The 17,431-nt window shown below is 31.3% G+C and overlaps 1 protein-coding gene across 2 annotated transcripts in view; it reads left to right on the top strand.

Moving 5' to 3' along the window:
• Positions 1-17,431, top strand: part of Cog3 (conserved oligomeric Golgi complex subunit 3) — an 87,943-nt gene that overhangs the window by 942 nt on the left and 69,570 nt on the right. The window lies entirely within an intron of this gene.

The following is a 17,431-nucleotide window of genomic DNA, read 5'->3' as shown; positions in this document are numbered from 1 at the left end:
AGGTAAAGAAAAAAAATGGAAAAAGAGAACGTATTAATGAACATAATTAAAACAAGAAAAATAGGAACATTATTGGATTTTATAAATAAGATTCAGTTATTTATGGTTAAGATGTATTTTAAAATAATAAATACGCGATATCAGAATATACAATATTTGTAGTAGACCTACTATTATGTTTGGCATAGAAACAGAAAAAGTCACAATAAAATTAAGACTATGTTACGAATAGTAAAATGGAAAATATAGAAATAACATGATTGGTTTAGTATAGATGTATATAAAAGTGGAGGAATAAGTTTTACTGATATTCGCGCAAAATTAAAAAGTGCACGTATTGAAAGCCACCGAAAAAGTGAAGAGACAATTGACAATCTACCTCCTAAGGAACGTTACAGTGTCAAATCGATATTACAAGATTTAAAAGACAAACAAGAATAATAAAAAGAGAGAATATATGCTTAGATTTACCACCTACATATCGCAGTCGGTAGCAGAACAAAAGTTAAAAGGTCGCGGGTTTAAGTTTCGCTGGACACGAAATTCTTCCGTTAAAAGAAATTCTTATCTCCTTTGGGTCAGTAGATATTCGCTCGAAGCTCTCAAGTTATTTGGATATTATAAGCATTTCTTTGAAAAAACATGCCGCTGACTTTACATAAGGCATTATTCTAGAGACACACACTACAAAAAAATGATTGAAAAGATGCAAAGGAGTTAAAAATCTCAAGTTTAAATCTATTTTCAATAACCTCACAGAATTGTATTTTCATATTTAAATAACTAGTAAAGCTTTTTACTGTGAAGTCGTACACATTTTGAAGTATATAGGTCATCCACATGGCGATTAAAACAAATGTATTATATACAAAAGAAAGGTGAAAGAAAATCGTTATCGGTGCCCATAGAAACGATTTTTTAAAGATTGAAATCATTGACTCGTTTAATACGGTAATAAAAAAAACGTGGGCGATTAAAAAGCTGTAATTTACAAGTATATATACTACTTAGTGCGGTACAAGCTATTTAAATTTTTAGTAGGAAAAAATTAAAAAATATGGATAAAAAATTTAAATAGAAAATTGAAAAATGAAACAAATGAGCCTCAAACATTTCTGAATTTGAGTAGTAAGGACTACAATTAAGTCGTATACAACATCTCCATTTTATCATGAGAGATTATTGTTATCATTATAAGATTCTCTTGTCTATATCTGTAGATTCTGTAAGTTATACAACTATTTTGATTTTAGTTTGGTTGTTTTACAACAACTAAAAAGAGAGATACAGAATATAAAAAATTTAACAAGTACAAACAATTTAACAAGCAACAAAACGAATGAAGAGACAGAAAGCAGAACGATTTGCAGATCATTTAGAAAGCACGTTCAAACCCAACGACAATATGGTGAAGAACTGAGATGGGAAGAACTATTCCACGCCGAAGATAGAATAACGTTGACATCATTTAGAGAAGTATTAACAGAGATAATATAATAAAATAAGAGAATATAAATCCTAAAAAAGCTCCAGGATATGATCTCGTATCAGGAGAACTATTAAAAAATCTACCAAGAAATCGCCAAAGTTACGCTGACACACCTAATAAATGCTGCTTTTAGATTAAGATATATTTCAAGACTTTGGAAAGTAGCCGAAGTCATTATGATCGCCAAACCAGGTAAACCTCTTAATGAAGTGACATCCTATCGACCGATATCACTCTTTCCGGTGATGTCAAAACTATTTGAAAAACTTCTATAAAAAAGATTCAAACCAATAATAGAAAGAAAAAATCTTGTACCAATTTATCAATTTGTTTCAGAAATAAATATTTCACTATAGATCAAGTTCACAGAATAACGAGTGTAAAAAAAAAGGTCTGCTCTACAATCTTCTTGGACGTAGCACAGGCGTTTGATACAGTCTGGCATGAGGGTCTAAACTATAAATTAAGAACGTTCATGATTAAACAGTATTTACCCATTTTAAAATCATACATTGCAAATAGATATTTCAGAGTGAAACAAGAAGAAGTGTACACCAATTTGAGGGAGATCAAAGCTGGCGTGCCACAAGGGAGTATATTAGGCCCGTCCTATACCTATTGTATACTTGTAACATTCCAGAGCTAGAACGAAACACTATTGCCACCTTCGCGGATGATACAGCCATACTAGCGATAGGAGACACTAGTGAAGAAGCGACTGATGAGTATCAGTAAATACAATACATATCTGGACCAGAAAATGGCGAACAAAATTAAATGAGACTTAATGTGCACAGATTAACTTTACAAATTAAAAAAATAGAAAATTTTCCAGTTAGAATAAGTGATACCCAAGTTCCTTATGCAACATCAGCAAAATACTTGGGCATCACCCTAGACGCGAGGCTGCGCTGGAAAGTGCGTGTCAAAAATAACAGAGGAGAGCTTGGTATTAGATATAAGAAATTGTATTGGCTAATTTGAAAAAATTCATCATTATCCATTCATAATAAATTATTCGTTTACAAGCAAGTACTGAGGCTAGTATGGATATATGGGTGCCAACTCGGGTGCTGTACCAAAACTAGCAATCTACATATCTTCTTCTTCTTCTTCTTTTTATATAGACATGACTCTGTCTGTTTTTTAATGTGCCTCCAGTAATTTGTCGTTCCATCGTTTTTGTGGTCTTCCTACTAATCGTCTTCCTATTGGGGAGATATCTTTTGCCGTCTTTACTACTCTATTTGTTGTCATTCGGCTTATATGACCGTCCCATTCTACTCTTCTATTTCTTACCCAGTTCTTGACGTTCTCCACCTTGCATCTACGTCGTATCTCTGTACTTATACCTCTGTCCCATAGTGTTTTACGATCAATTTTTCTAAGTGTTTTCATCTCTGCTGCTTCTAACATCCTTTTTGTCCTCTCTGTGTCAGGTCTTTTTTCTGCCGCTTATGTCATTATTGATCTGATGACTGTTTTGTAAATTCTGCCTTCCGTTTCTTTCCCGATATTTTTATTTTTCCATATTGTTTCATTTAGGCAGCCTGTGGCTCTGTTTGCTCTATTTATTTAATCTTCCACTTCAGTTTCGAGCTTTCCGTAGCTAGACCATGTGATGCCTAGATATTTAAACTCCATCACTTGTTCTATTATCTGACCTTCCAGCTCCAATTTACATCTTAGTAAATTTGCTGTTGTAACCATGCATTTTGTCTTTTTTGGGGAAATTAACATGTTAAATTTACTGGCGGTTATATTAAATTGGTGCAGCATACGTTGTAAATCATCTTCACTTTGAAAGAATAGTATTGCGTCGTCTGCACAGCAGATTATTTTAAGTCGTTTTTCTCCCATTTGGTATCCTTGTTTAGTTCTTACTTTTTTTATTATGTCATGCATAATCAGGTTGAACAATAGAGGACTCAGGGAAATATATAGGACTCAGGGAAAATTATAGGGAAAATTATTATATATATATATATATATATATATATATATATATACAGAGTATAGTAAAAAACCATGATGTCAGGTCAGAAGTGCACCAGATCATACTTTATATTTACTTGGATTACATATATGCAAAAAGTTTATTATTTTAAAAATTTAATGACTGAGTGTAGATGACAATTGATTGGATTCCGTGCGACGGACAAATTTAGTAGTCTTTCTAATAATACTCTTATATTGAATATGATGAAGATGATCAATTATGCTGTATTACTTGCGCAATTCAGACTGTTTAGGTGGTTGGTAAGAGTCAAATGTATTTGTTAATCTATTTGATATGGCCTTGTTAGTAACTTGGGTATGGGTGTGATAAAATACTACTTTGTCGGTAATTATATTTAATTTATATTTACTTACTCTCTCTAAAGTGCCTTGTATACTGCACACGATCTTTATGGATATAATATACTTAATTAATTAATTCTTTTGTGTTTTATATTAAGACCAAAGGTCTTGCACTTATCGTTTAATTGTTAATAACAAAACAGCAATATTAGTCTCGTTGCGTAAACAGGAATTAAAAGAAAATTGGGAGATTGAATGGAAAGCTTTCTGTAACAGAAGTAACAACCTACATACAAAAATTCACCCTGTTTTACCTATTGCGTCTTTTGCTGCAAGAAGTCATAACATTATAAGAGTATATTCAGTATTTGTTATATACCTTGTTAATCATGCTACTGTGAAAGCCTATCTTCATAAATTTAATTTAAGTGAAACAGAACTTTGCGATTGTAATGATAACACTGACAATATCAATCATTGGATGTTCGGGTGCAGATATGATGTTGCTGCTATTAAGTATCTATTGGAAAATTTGATAAAAGAACAAGTACCTCTTCCTTAAAGTTTATCTTCTATTCTATATAGCTCTCGTCGTAATATTAGGCTTAACCAAATTTTTTGGGGATATTTAAAAAGGAACAAAAGAAAAATTTGGAATGAAATGTGTAATGTGAATGTATAAATCTAGCTTTATTGCCTCTGTTTATCCTTATGTTATATATTTACCTCCTAGCTGTTGCCTGTCTTGTGTTGTACTAAAGTCGCTATGAACGGCACCTTAGCGTGAAAAGTATACCTATATTATGTAATCCCTTGTTGGTTATAAATCTTCACATAAGTTGGTTAGGACCCTAAATGTAATGAATGAAAGTATGGTTTCTTGTCAATCTGCTAATTCTTTTAATACTGATTTTTACAATATATGTTTAATTTACCTCTAGGCGAAGTACTATTTATTTAGCAAATGCAATATAATGTATAAATATATATATATATATATATATATATATATATATATATATATATATATATATATATATATATATAATGTAAAGCCATTAATTAAATAAAAAAAGTAACAATACAAAAGTAAATTTAAATATCTACCTCATAGATAATTTTTTTATGTAAATATTTTGCAAGTACTTATAGATTTCATGCATGTTGTGATTAATAATGTAAATTATATGTAATATTCTTTACCTGTATAAGAAGAGAAGGTAGCATTAAAAAGTTTATTACACCTTTTCGTGTATTTCTAACATAATATCGACCGAAGAGAAATATTGTGCCTTGTACGATATTTTTGATTTGTTTTCTTTCAAATTAAAAAGACATTATCTGGGTATTATCCTTAGGTATATACAAAATTCTTCTAATATAAATTAGGGGTCAATTTTGAGCTTTAAATTTTTGCTGATGTCAATATATTATATATATATATATATATATATATATATATATATATATATATATATATATATATAAATATATATATATATATATATATATATAAATATATATATATATATATATATATATATATATATATATATATATAGGGTAAGTCCGGGAGAGTTGGACCACATTTCTTTGGACGCTCACTAAAATTATATTTGTCAACTTATCAACATTATTATTTAAGCGTTTGGTAAAGAATTTAGTTTTATACCCTTAAGAGCGTACTTTCTAATTGAATATTATTAATAAAGGCTACATTGCATTTTTTCCAAAACTTTTCATGGTCCATCTCACCCGGACGTGTCTGGGTGAGATGAACCAGTAGCTTGGGAGAGAGGGGCCAGGGGTAAAAAGTAGGATCAATGACTACAAAATGAGTAAAAAATATGTATATTTTGCATAATAATAAATGTTACAATAACCAAATAAAAAAACAAACAAGTCTAGTCTTTTGCTTTCTTGACCACAATCTTCCTATTAATGGGAAACTTCCCTTTTTGTGACATTATTTCCCTGGTACCGCAAAAGTCACCTTTTACTTCTAAATCTAGAGCAACCTTCATGAAACCACCGAGAACACTGTACATACTTCACCCAGTCTTCTTTTTTGTAGTTTCATTGTAAGCCTCTCCACATCCCACACATTCATCTTCATCCCATTCTTCTACTGACATACCGTCATCTTGGACTAGATCTGCAGAATCATGTTCTTTCTGAGTCTGAACTTTCAAACTGTGTCACTTTGCCAGATGGTTCCTTTTTTGGCTTGAGAAACTTTTTTTTTGATTCAATTTTTTTCTCAGTTGATTCTATTTTCTTTTTTTTTTGTTTATCTTTCATTGCTTGCTCAACTGCCTTGCTTTCTACAAAAGCAATGATCTGAGCTGAATTTGATACTTTTGAAACAGTCGTCAAACATCTCTTAACGGTTACTTTCTGCGTGAGAGAAGGGATGGGTGATATGTGTTCTAGAAGTTTAGAAGGAGTCATTTTTGATGGTGTAAGGCTACTAGAAGTACTGGGAATACTAGCAAGATTAAATTGTGTTCTTGGTACTGCAGAGGAGACAGAAGAATCAACAGTGTCACTGGTTGGCACACTAGTTACAGCATTGACGTGTTGTCCGATAAGTTCTACATTGGAGGCAACAGGATCAACCTCGCCAGTTGGTGCACTAGCGAGAGTGTGTGCCAATACTTGGACAATGGGCACTGCACTGGAGAAATCGGGCACTAGATAGGCGTAGGCTGGTATTAAAGACATATCTAGAGGGACTATGCCACAAGCTTGAAATCCACTCACACCGTTTTGTACACCTGCAGCTTTGGTCTATGCAGAGTTGAGAAGTTTTCCAAACTGCAGACGATTAATCTTTCTGGATGGATTGTTTGTAATGAAATAATTACAAGCACTATAAAAGTAGGAATTAAGTGATTTGAAAAAGGATCGATCCAAATGTTGTAGCCAGTACGAGGTATGGGGTGTAATGCTCATCAAAATGATTCCTTCTTGCTCCGTGTAAACTAGGACTTCCAAGGAACTGGTGTGTGAAGTGTGACCATCAAGTAAGAAAAGTACTTTCCCGGCTGGTTTTATAGGTTGGAAATGACTTTTTAACCAGTGCAGAAAAATTTCACTAGTGAGATAAGAAGATTTTTGTGACATTTTTACAACTGAGCCAGGAGGCATCCCGTCCATGAACTAAACTTTCAAGATCTTTCCCTTCATTATACAGTATGGGGGAAGAAATGTACCTTCAGCGCTAGCACACGGTAGAGCAGAAACGGTTTCACCCTTTTTCCCTGACGTAATGGAAGTTACATTTTTGGAACCTTTAATGGCAACAACATTTCCTGGCTTGTTGTTCAGTTGAAGCCCGGTTTCGTTCATGTTAAAAATGTGCCCAGGCTTTTCAACCAAATTGTTTTCCAAAATAACACTTTCGAGTAACTTAAAGTACTCTTCCACAAACCTCGTGTTCATTCCTTTAACTCGGAATACAGATACACCTTCTGATTTTCTAATAGTAAGAGTAGGATTTCTTAAAAGAAAAGAGTTTAGCCAATCATAACCAACTTTTCTAGTTTCCTTGTTAAATTTGTGAGGTAAACTGTCCTTCGTAAAATTTTGTTTTTTAATCGTTCTTTTAAGAGTGCTCTTAGGAATTTAATAAGCTTTAGCAGCAGCATTGACACCCATTTCTTTATTTTTACCCTCTACTGGTATCCTTTCTTACGTAGTTAGTTGGTTTTCTGAAACAGAAAAATACCAGCTACTTAGTTAGTAATTACACTATAATAAGTCGTTTTAATAAAAGTCACATTTAAAAACGTTGGTACTGGTCCATCTCTCCCGTATTAAAATACGAGGCCCATCTCTACCAAAACGTACTGGTCCATCTCTCCCAAAAGTCCGAGTGAGATGGACCACCTCATGTTAGGTTACTACCTCAGGTTACTGCCTACATGTTTATTGACATCGCTACAAGAATCCTACGTAGGTATCACTTAACTTAAACTGAAAACTAAAACTATGTTACTACGTTAAAAAACTTTTGAACTTACCAAAACAGACAATGACGTTTTTCTCGACAAATATTAACAACAATACCACACAACTAACAGCATGTCTTCACTGTAACTGAAGCATACTCACAACAAACGATGGTAGCGCTCGAGCGTCACAGTTCGGAAATAATAGACTGGTCCATCTCTACCGGACTTACCCTATATAATATATATATATATATATATATATATATATATATATATATATATATATATATATATATATATATATATATATATATATATATATATATATATATATATATATATATATATATATATATATATATATATATATATATATATATATATATATATATATATATATATTATGATTTGGAAATTTTAACATTTTATATGTTTAATTGATTTATGACTTAGGCTTAATTTGGCAAAAACAAATAAATTTTTATTAAAATTTGATCTCACAGCTCCTTTTATCCTCAATTATAATAAGTGGCTTCAAAGTATTCTTTGAGGAAAGGACAGACAATAGGAAAATAAATTAAACCAAATTATTTTGTGATACTAAACTATTAAATAATTTATTAAAAAAGAATCAAATAAAATTTTTTAAGCCAGACAATTTTACAATTAATCAAAATCATATATCATATCCGTATAATTAAAATTAAAAATTCATTAAAATTCTTATACAAATTATCAATAATTGTTTGGACTTGTATTAAAATAAAAGATCTCTTTTCTGTGTTTTTTTTTTTTAATTAAATCATGACAAAGAATTTTCTTTCAAGAAATATTACTATTTTAATTCTTTTATCTGAATTAAAAGATTATATTTATTGTGAAATGAAATCACTGAATAAAATATTAAAAAACCAAATTAATTATATATCTATTTATACCTTCATAATAGTTTTCGATTTCTTCATCGCTATGGCTCGTCGTGAGTGCATATACTTGGATAATTTTAATAGAGCGTCTCTCGTTCAGTTTTAATATGAGGTACACAACTCTTGAGCTTACACTCTCTATTTTTATAATTTTATCTTATCGTTTTTTATCTTATTTTTATAATCGTATCGTTTTCTTCAATGGAATGTAGCAAATGCCCTGATTTTAAAACTAATTGGTTTTTTCCTTTTCTTTGCGGAGGAAATTTACTTTGCCTGAAAGAAGCACTAACTATAAAAGAATGAGCAAGAGAAATCTCCGATAAAACTTTAATCAAGTTGGTTGATATTTCATTGTTTTTTGTTGTTTTTTTTTTGGTTGTTTTTTTAATAATTTATTATATGGCTTATTTCTTATCTTTGAATATAAGCGTCTACAATTTTCCATGCGTTTGGCTTTTGCAATGATGATAAGCAAATAGTAATGCCAACCATTGGAAACTTGCGAATTCAACTTTTCCATATTTTACGTATGGATAATTATTCGGGCGTCCGAAAACCTTTATCGTTGTATATTTACAAACCTCATAAAAAAACCAAAATATTTTGTTTTTTTTTAATGTATTCAGTCTTAGTGGGAAGTTCTTCGAAAGACAATAAGAGCTTAACGCTTGTGTTGGTTAAATGTAGTTTATTGCCTTTAAAATATCCGGTTTCTAAAAGATATCGACTGTTTGAGTTATTGGTTAATATAACTCTTAGTGGGATTAAAAAATTTAAATTTATCGATGGTTCCAAAGTATCTTTCTTAATGAAATTAATATGGGACTAGAAAAGACTTTTAGATTTGCAAATTTTGATGGACTGCTTGCCTGTGAGTATTTTAGCGTTTTCTACTTCATTTTTGTTTGAAATGGTAATTGGATTTTTTAAGCTAACGTTGCTTCTGATGTTCTTTGTACTTATATTTGACTCAGACGAAGGCGTTGGTTCTTTTTAATAGATCGACGCAAATTCTCGCATTCGCTGACGATATAGTTATAGTGGGCAGAAGTATGAGAGACATGGTGCAGTGTTTTACAAGGCTTGCGGACGCAGCAAGTGAATTAGGACTTGTGGTAAACGAGGAAAAAACCAAATATATGTTGGTTTCTAAAAACCCTCGAAATATCCAACAAAGAATTCAAATTAACAACCATACCTTTGAGCAAGTCAAAGAATTTGCATATCTTGGATCGCTAGTAAACGCAACAAACACGACAAGCGACGAAATAAAAAGACGCATAGCAATAGCAAACAGAACTGTTCACGGCCTCCAGAGACATTTAAAAAATAAAAATATAAAACGTGCACTAAAGCTTAATATATACACCAGTTTGATATATGGGGCTGAAACGTGGATCTTATCTCAAAATGATAAAAGACTTCTTGGTATTTTTGAGAGAAAAATTCTTAGAAAGATTTTTGGGGGCGTAAATGAAAATGGGCTATGGCGTCGAAGATACAACTTTGAACTGTATCAGTTATACACCGATCCAGATATTGTGAAATTCGTTAAAGTGCAGAGACTTAGATGGGCTGGACACATTGCTAGGATGTCAGATCACGAATACACGAAGAGATTAACATTTTCAAAACCAGAGGGCACAAGAAGCAGAGGACGACCACGAATGAGATGGATTGATGATGTGGAAGAAGACCTACAGATTCTAGGGGTTAGAAGATAGAGGGAAGTTGCCAGGAATCGACAGGAGTGGCGACTTCTTTGTGAGCAGGCCAAGATCCACAACGGATTGTCGAGCCACTTATGATGATGAAGGCGTTGGTTCGAAATATGGGGATTCTATAGGCCATTTAAGATTTACACCAGGTAGCCAAATTTCACTATTAAATAATAAGTCAACGAAAATTTTAGATTTTATACCTATTTTAAATGAAGAACCACGCGCTCTGTCGGTATCTTTAATAAACACATAGCGTCTAATATATTCCTTAATATCTTGTTTTTTTTTAATATAGTGAACCACTTGTAAAGGGGTGGATAATATGGTTAAGTTGCTAATAACTACATAATGACAATTATCTTCCGTAATTTTTAACTTTTGGTCTGGACTTGAGGGTCTTTAGTTTGGGTACCTGAGGTGGCATAAAATTTATTTTTTTTTAGTACCTATTTTTTCGTTGGTATAGTAGATAATTTGTTGGTAAGATTACTCAAAAGATCAGATATTGCACTGATGTTTGAAGAGATCCTTAGTTGAATTTGGGTCTTGGACTTAAACCTTGAGAGTGACACCTGAATAGCCGCAGAAAACTGACGATATATTAAAAATATCTTGTTTCATCTATTTTATAGATTTTAAAACATTTTCAGGATTTAGCAGGTTATTTGTTTTATGGATCTCGTCAATTTTTTTGTAATATAATCCAGTTTTCCATCATTTTTTGTTAATAGATCGTATGTCTTCAAGAAAACAGGCAAATTAGGTAAGTTAGTTTTTAGTTACTTAAATTAAGATTTCTAAGTTCTCAAAAGCATTTGATTTTTTGATAAATTGCATATTTTTTTATTTAAATATCTTAAGCTTGGCGAGTCACATAATGTACAAGAGAATCTTACAAAAAAATTGTTATTACATTTTTGTCAAAATGCATTTATTAGGAATTGATTATAGTGAAGTGTTAATGGGTGAATATTAAACAGGATTGAAGGTATTATTAACTTTGGGTATATGGATTCTCTCTAAGCTTGTCAAGGGCCGTTACTGTACACTAATGTATTAACAAAGTTTAATATTATAAGCCGCAAATATCTAATTTTTTGGTTAAAAAATTTATATATACTTTATTATTTAGCTGTTAAAAGGGTACTAGAATATTATGTAGAAAATTCAGTTCAGAAACGTCTTCTGTCCTTTATGTATCTTGCCTCTTGTCCTACAAAAAACAAACAATATTTTGATCTTTTCTCCGAAAAAAGTATTTAAGTATATGATACAAGGCAGGCATAATTACCCGTTTTGTCTTAATAAATGGGCATTCACCATTAGAACAGAAAATGAAATCGGCGGTATGGCTGCTAAAAATACTTGCCGCATTATCAGAGATAGTAATATTGTAGCAGCTAATAATATATTTTGAAACACGAGTGAAAATTGGTGGAAAGCAGAATATTGCCAATAAATCAAATAGTCACTATTGTACTATTATACTTCTTTAAAATTAATTTATTCAAATATTAAACTATAATATTAATAATATATCTATCAAATAAACTTGATAGACCTCATGCTGTACAGAAAACAATAATTGCCTAAACAATATTCTTTACACTGCCACTGTTTTTGTGACTATGCCAAAGCTTTTGATTGTGTAAATCAAGACATTTTGATTAAAAAAAATAAATTTCTACGGAATTCGAGGTATTTCTTTGAATCGGTTCCAATCTTAGTTGAGGAATAGAAAACAACTAGTTAGAGCAAATGATACTGACTCTAGTCACAAAAGCATTGTATGTGAAGTACCACAAGGTTCAGTATTAGGTCCTGTACTTTTCTTATCTTTCTAAATGAGATCACTAACTTAAAAATCGATGGAAATTTTTTTCTTTTTGCTGATGATACCGGTATTAACTGGATTTCCAATCCAGTTTCAACCCCCAGAAGTGTTAGTGCATTTTTTTTTTTTTAGTGAAATCCAGGTAACTTTTTCTGTTTCAATTTTGAAATAACGACAGACATTTTTTTTTAATAATAATTGCTTTCATAACAATTTAAATGTTGGTAATTAATATTGTAGATCTTTTGACGGCTAGTTTTATCATGTTTGACATTAGTTTGTTGTGTTTTTTAAAAAAGGTTAACCTCTTTATGAGAGTTTTATTTAAAAAGATAATTCTTTACTTGTAATAACTTTTTATTTGCCACACTTTATAGCCCAGTAACATTTGTAAGTTTTTGTAGCATCTCCCGAGTTTGTAAAAGGATAATGACATATAAGTTTTCTTTGTTATCTTTGGTATAAATCTCTGTAACTATTAATATAGTATTTTTGTGCCATCTGTATTTTTGTATCTGTTTGTGGTGTCAACAATAACTGTTTACTTTATTTCTCCGAACCATTTTCTCTTTTTATTTTAGAAAAGTCCCCTAACCATTTTTGTATTTCTAATAATTATTTTAATAGTTACAACTAGTTGTTGTAATCGTTTTAATTTGACACCTCGAAGCGGCGTCCATATTAAATTGCTAGACGTCCTTCCTGTTGTTTTTTTTGTCCGTTTGTTCCAAGAGACTTATGTCAGTACCCTTTTGTTTCATTTTTGTATACCCTTTTGTTTCATTTTTGTAGTTGCCCCAATCCAACCCCATTGCCATTCAACTTATCCACGACCCAGCTCTCCAAACAAACCCTGAGTGCCGTTCGCACAGTATCGTTTATTTTGATTGCCCTATCTCCACTCCAGTAACTTCTGTCCCAATTTTCATCCCCTTACAGTAATACCCTATGAGGTAGGCAAAATATTACGTTACAATGCAATTTGCAATTTAGTTAAATTTTCCAATGGATTGTATATTTTATTATCTTTTATTTTTTGATATTTATGTAATTTTAGTTAATTTTAATTGTTATTCTTATTTTTTTGACTTTTTTTAAGGTTGGTCCATAAAATTGTACAATTTTCAGTGACAATAAAGCATACTTCTATTATATTCTAGAGGGGTTGATGCGGTTAAAAAACATGTAATTTTAATTACGGTCAATACCTTATTTCCAAAATATAAAATATTCATTTCCTAAAAAATGTACAAAATGTTTAAGCAGCGCTATCATTCGTTTCTGTTTTTGACGGGTCATTTTTAACATGATTTATTGTGTAGTGTATTCTGGCTAACTAAATAGGGCTAAAATAATGAGATTTATTATGCTTGAAGCTTAGTGTATAGTCTATTCTAATTTTAGTCTTAATTCATCCAGTACAATGAAGAACTCCCAGTTGGTTCGTTCTAATTATTTTGTTGCTGCATTTTGTGAACTAAATATGATGTTAAAATACGTCTTTCTAAATTACTACAGTTAAAGTCTAAAGTTAAATTAAAAATATTTTTTTACACACTTAAATATACTATAAATTAAATGTTGTCTTTTTAAATTTTTCGGCAATAATGGACCGTGTACACAATTTATAAAGAGAAATGGCTTTCAACAAGTGTTTATATTCACAAATGTGTGGGAAGCGGTTACATATCGCTGAAATAACTCGTCAAATGCGTTGTGATATTGACTAAATCTACGTTTTTATGATCGTTAGAATTATCACAATGGGTGATATCGATCAACATTAACACATCAGCAGAGAGAAAAAAGTATCCAAAGAATTATCAACCAATAAACAACGTTATTTGGATGTAGTGTTTTATTTTAAAAAAAGTGATGATTTGGTAAAAACTAAATTACCTTGAATGTATAAAAATAAAATATTTATTTAAATATACTTAAAATTATGGTTTCTAATAACATAAAGTATTCTTCTTTTAGCTCCATAGCCATGTGCGAATTTTGCCCTGTATAACAATTTTGCTCTATTTCTTACAATTATTCGACTTTATTTTCTAGTTCCGGACTTACAAAATTGTGGTTTATTTTTGGTGGTTTTGATTCTGCGGTATTTTTTGTGTTTCGCCCATTGCTCATTTGGTTAACTGTATAGCTGGTTCCTAAAAAAACTGATACGGCTCTAAGTAAGATTTGATCATTTTGAGTAGTGTATTTGATTGCTCTGACATTATATTATATTTATTATGACAGACAAATAATAAAATAAACAAACAAACAACAAACAATTGATTACATATTATGTTAATTCATAAATTTTAATAATTATTAAGGTCTCAATTTTTTATATTATTTTCAATTCTTGCATTTTATAAAGAGTATATAAATGATAGTTTTTACATAAAATAGGGTAGTTGTCATTATTTTTATTAATATTAAGGAATAACAAACGACTTAACTCAACAATATATTAAAGCAAGAATTGTAACTCTAGAGAGGAAGCGAGGGTCTGGAACCAAAACTATACTAAGTTTAGGTATGTAAAAATAAAATCAATATTTTGTAATATCTCCATCAACATTAATAACAGCTTGTAGTCTTTGGTCCATCTGCGTGAGAGGTACTATGAACTTGTCTTCTTCAGAGAGCTCTTCGAAAACCAGTTGTACACCGTGCCACAGCTCTTCAGCAAATTGAGGTATAAAATGACCGATACAATTGTTTTATAATAACCCTCCATATATTCTTGATTGGGTTTAAATCTGAACAGTAGCTAGGCCATGGTAAGGTTTCGATGTTGTTATTCTGAAGCCACAGGTTAATTATATTTGCAGTATGAACAGGACAATTATCTTGTTGGAAGATAAAATTATTTTCTGGATACAACTGTTCTACACTGGGAAACATGATGTTTTCTAGAATATTTAGATAAGTCTGCCCAGCAAACCTACCATCAATGCGCCATACCATTCCCATTCCTCTAGATAAAATCTATCCCCATACATTGACGCTAAAATGATTAGCTGCTTGATATCTATCAACATAAAGAGGATTAAATCTGTTATTATCAGGTCTGTACACCCCAATTTTGCCCTTTTTAGAAGATTGAATTTTTTTTTTTTTCTTATCTGTAAATATTAACTATAACATAATTCTTGCAGTTTTTGCATCTTCAAAAGGATTCTCTTCTAATCTCTCTAAAAGCGTACGATCTTCATGAGCGGTAGATATTTTTGGTTTTCCAGAACCTTGCTTTCTTTCGAGAGTTTCTTGTTCTCTCCATCTTTTATTAATATTAAAAACTGTTGTTCTGCTTACGTTAGAATGGTTTGCTACGGCAGATAGTGACCAACCTTCTTCTAATTACGTTACAATTCTTGCTTATAGTTCTTTGCTAGCATGTGGAACCATGTTTTGAGGTTTTAACAGAATAAGTTATCTGACAAAAACAAAAAGAGAAACCAAACCATTTCTACCTAGCGAAACCGAATTTAAATTTTTACCACTGTGTTTCCTAAAATTTGCGAAACAAACAGCTGGATAAATTACTTGGCAAGGGAATCTAAAATTGCATTCCACATGCCATTCATCCTGGTCAAAATTCGTAGTGAATTCAGTTTCTGGTACTCCAAACGAAGTAAGTAATAAAACAAAACAAAGTAAGTAATACCGTCATTATGTTATTTGACAAACTTTAAGATTTGGCAGTGACAGTGACAGTATGTAAATAATAAGTATTTATCTTTTAAAATACACTGCTTAATTTTCTACAAAATACGCTTTAAGAGACCTATCAGTTTTTTTAGGAACCAACTGTATCTAGTCAAAATATTTTATCAATAGGTAAATAAAAGAAAAATAAAATACTTAAAATCAATTTAATAATAACTTGAGTGTCTGATATAGTTTCAAGCTAATAGTTTTGAGTGCTAACAATTTATTGTCCAGCGTCAAGTCCCCAATGAGGATATTTATATACATACAATTTCCAAAAAATAATTCCAAAATGTCCATATTTCTCTTTACAAATATCTTAAATACTATTTATGACGAGTAGCTCTATTAGACACCAAACTCAGTAAAATGTCAATAAATAACCAAAATTAACTTCTATTTAATCTTCTATATAGTGTGTTCCAACAAAAATTTTACGCAATAAAGATAATTTTGGATTTAACTAATTTATTGGTTGGACATTAGTAATAACAAAAAACATAAAATTTTACCAAATTAACCAATTAAATGTTCGAAATAACCTACTGTGACATCCATACAATAATACAGTCTATTTTCAAAACCTCTTCGTACACTTGCAAATACCTCCGGTGTCAATAATATGCATTCTGTCAAAATTATGTGTCGCAACTCTGTAAGATCTGCAGAAGGAGCAGCGTATATTTTTTATTTTAGGTATCTCCAAAAAAATATTCAAAGGCGAAAGATCCGGTGATCTGGCCAGCCAATCTGTTTGACCCCTTCTACCAATCCAACGCCAAGGAAAACGTTGATTCAATTCTTTTTTTTTTTTTTATTAAGAAGAAACATTGCCGCATCCACCAAAAGGTTATTAGCAGCATTATTCAGTAAACAAAACTTTAAATCTGATACAAAATATTAATTGACTTTAATTTAAGTTCAATTTAATTTTAAGTTTTTTACGTAAGTTTTTTACGTGACAGTTTTCTCCTAATAAATCTGGTAGAGTATTTGGTATATTGTTTATTGACCGTTCTCTATGGTAATTTGGACACTCAATTAACAAATGGACGACGGTAAGAGGCGTAACACATAGGTCGTACAGCGGGCGTTCACTGGCCGAAAGTAAATACGAGTGTGTTATCTTAGTGTGTCCTATACGTAGGCGTGTTAGAACCGTTTGAATAAACCGTGTACTAGAACTAGTTTTCCACTGTCGTGTATCTGGTTTTAGCGATCTCAATTTAGATTGCGATAAAAACCATTCGCGCTGCCACTGACTAAGCGATGATTTAATATTTACCGAAGATGATATTTACCGAAAAGGAACATACTAACCCTTACACGAAATAGCGACCACGTCTTTGACTAACATGTTTATTTAGCTGGTAACCTGGAACTGGCTCGCTACATCATATTTGGTGGATGCGCGAAATAATTTTCGGGATTCGGGTCATTTTTTGGTGGATGCGTCGTAGCTTCGTGGTCGAATCGTAACTGAAACATTA

Source organism: Diabrotica undecimpunctata, chromosome 7, assembly GCF_040954645.1.
Source record: "Diabrotica undecimpunctata isolate CICGRU chromosome 7, icDiaUnde3, whole genome shotgun sequence".
Taxonomy (NCBI): Eukaryota; Metazoa; Arthropoda; class Insecta; order Coleoptera; family Chrysomelidae; genus Diabrotica; species Diabrotica undecimpunctata.
Note: the sequence above shows the minus strand (reverse complement) of the source record. Positions and strands in the feature narration are given on the sequence as shown.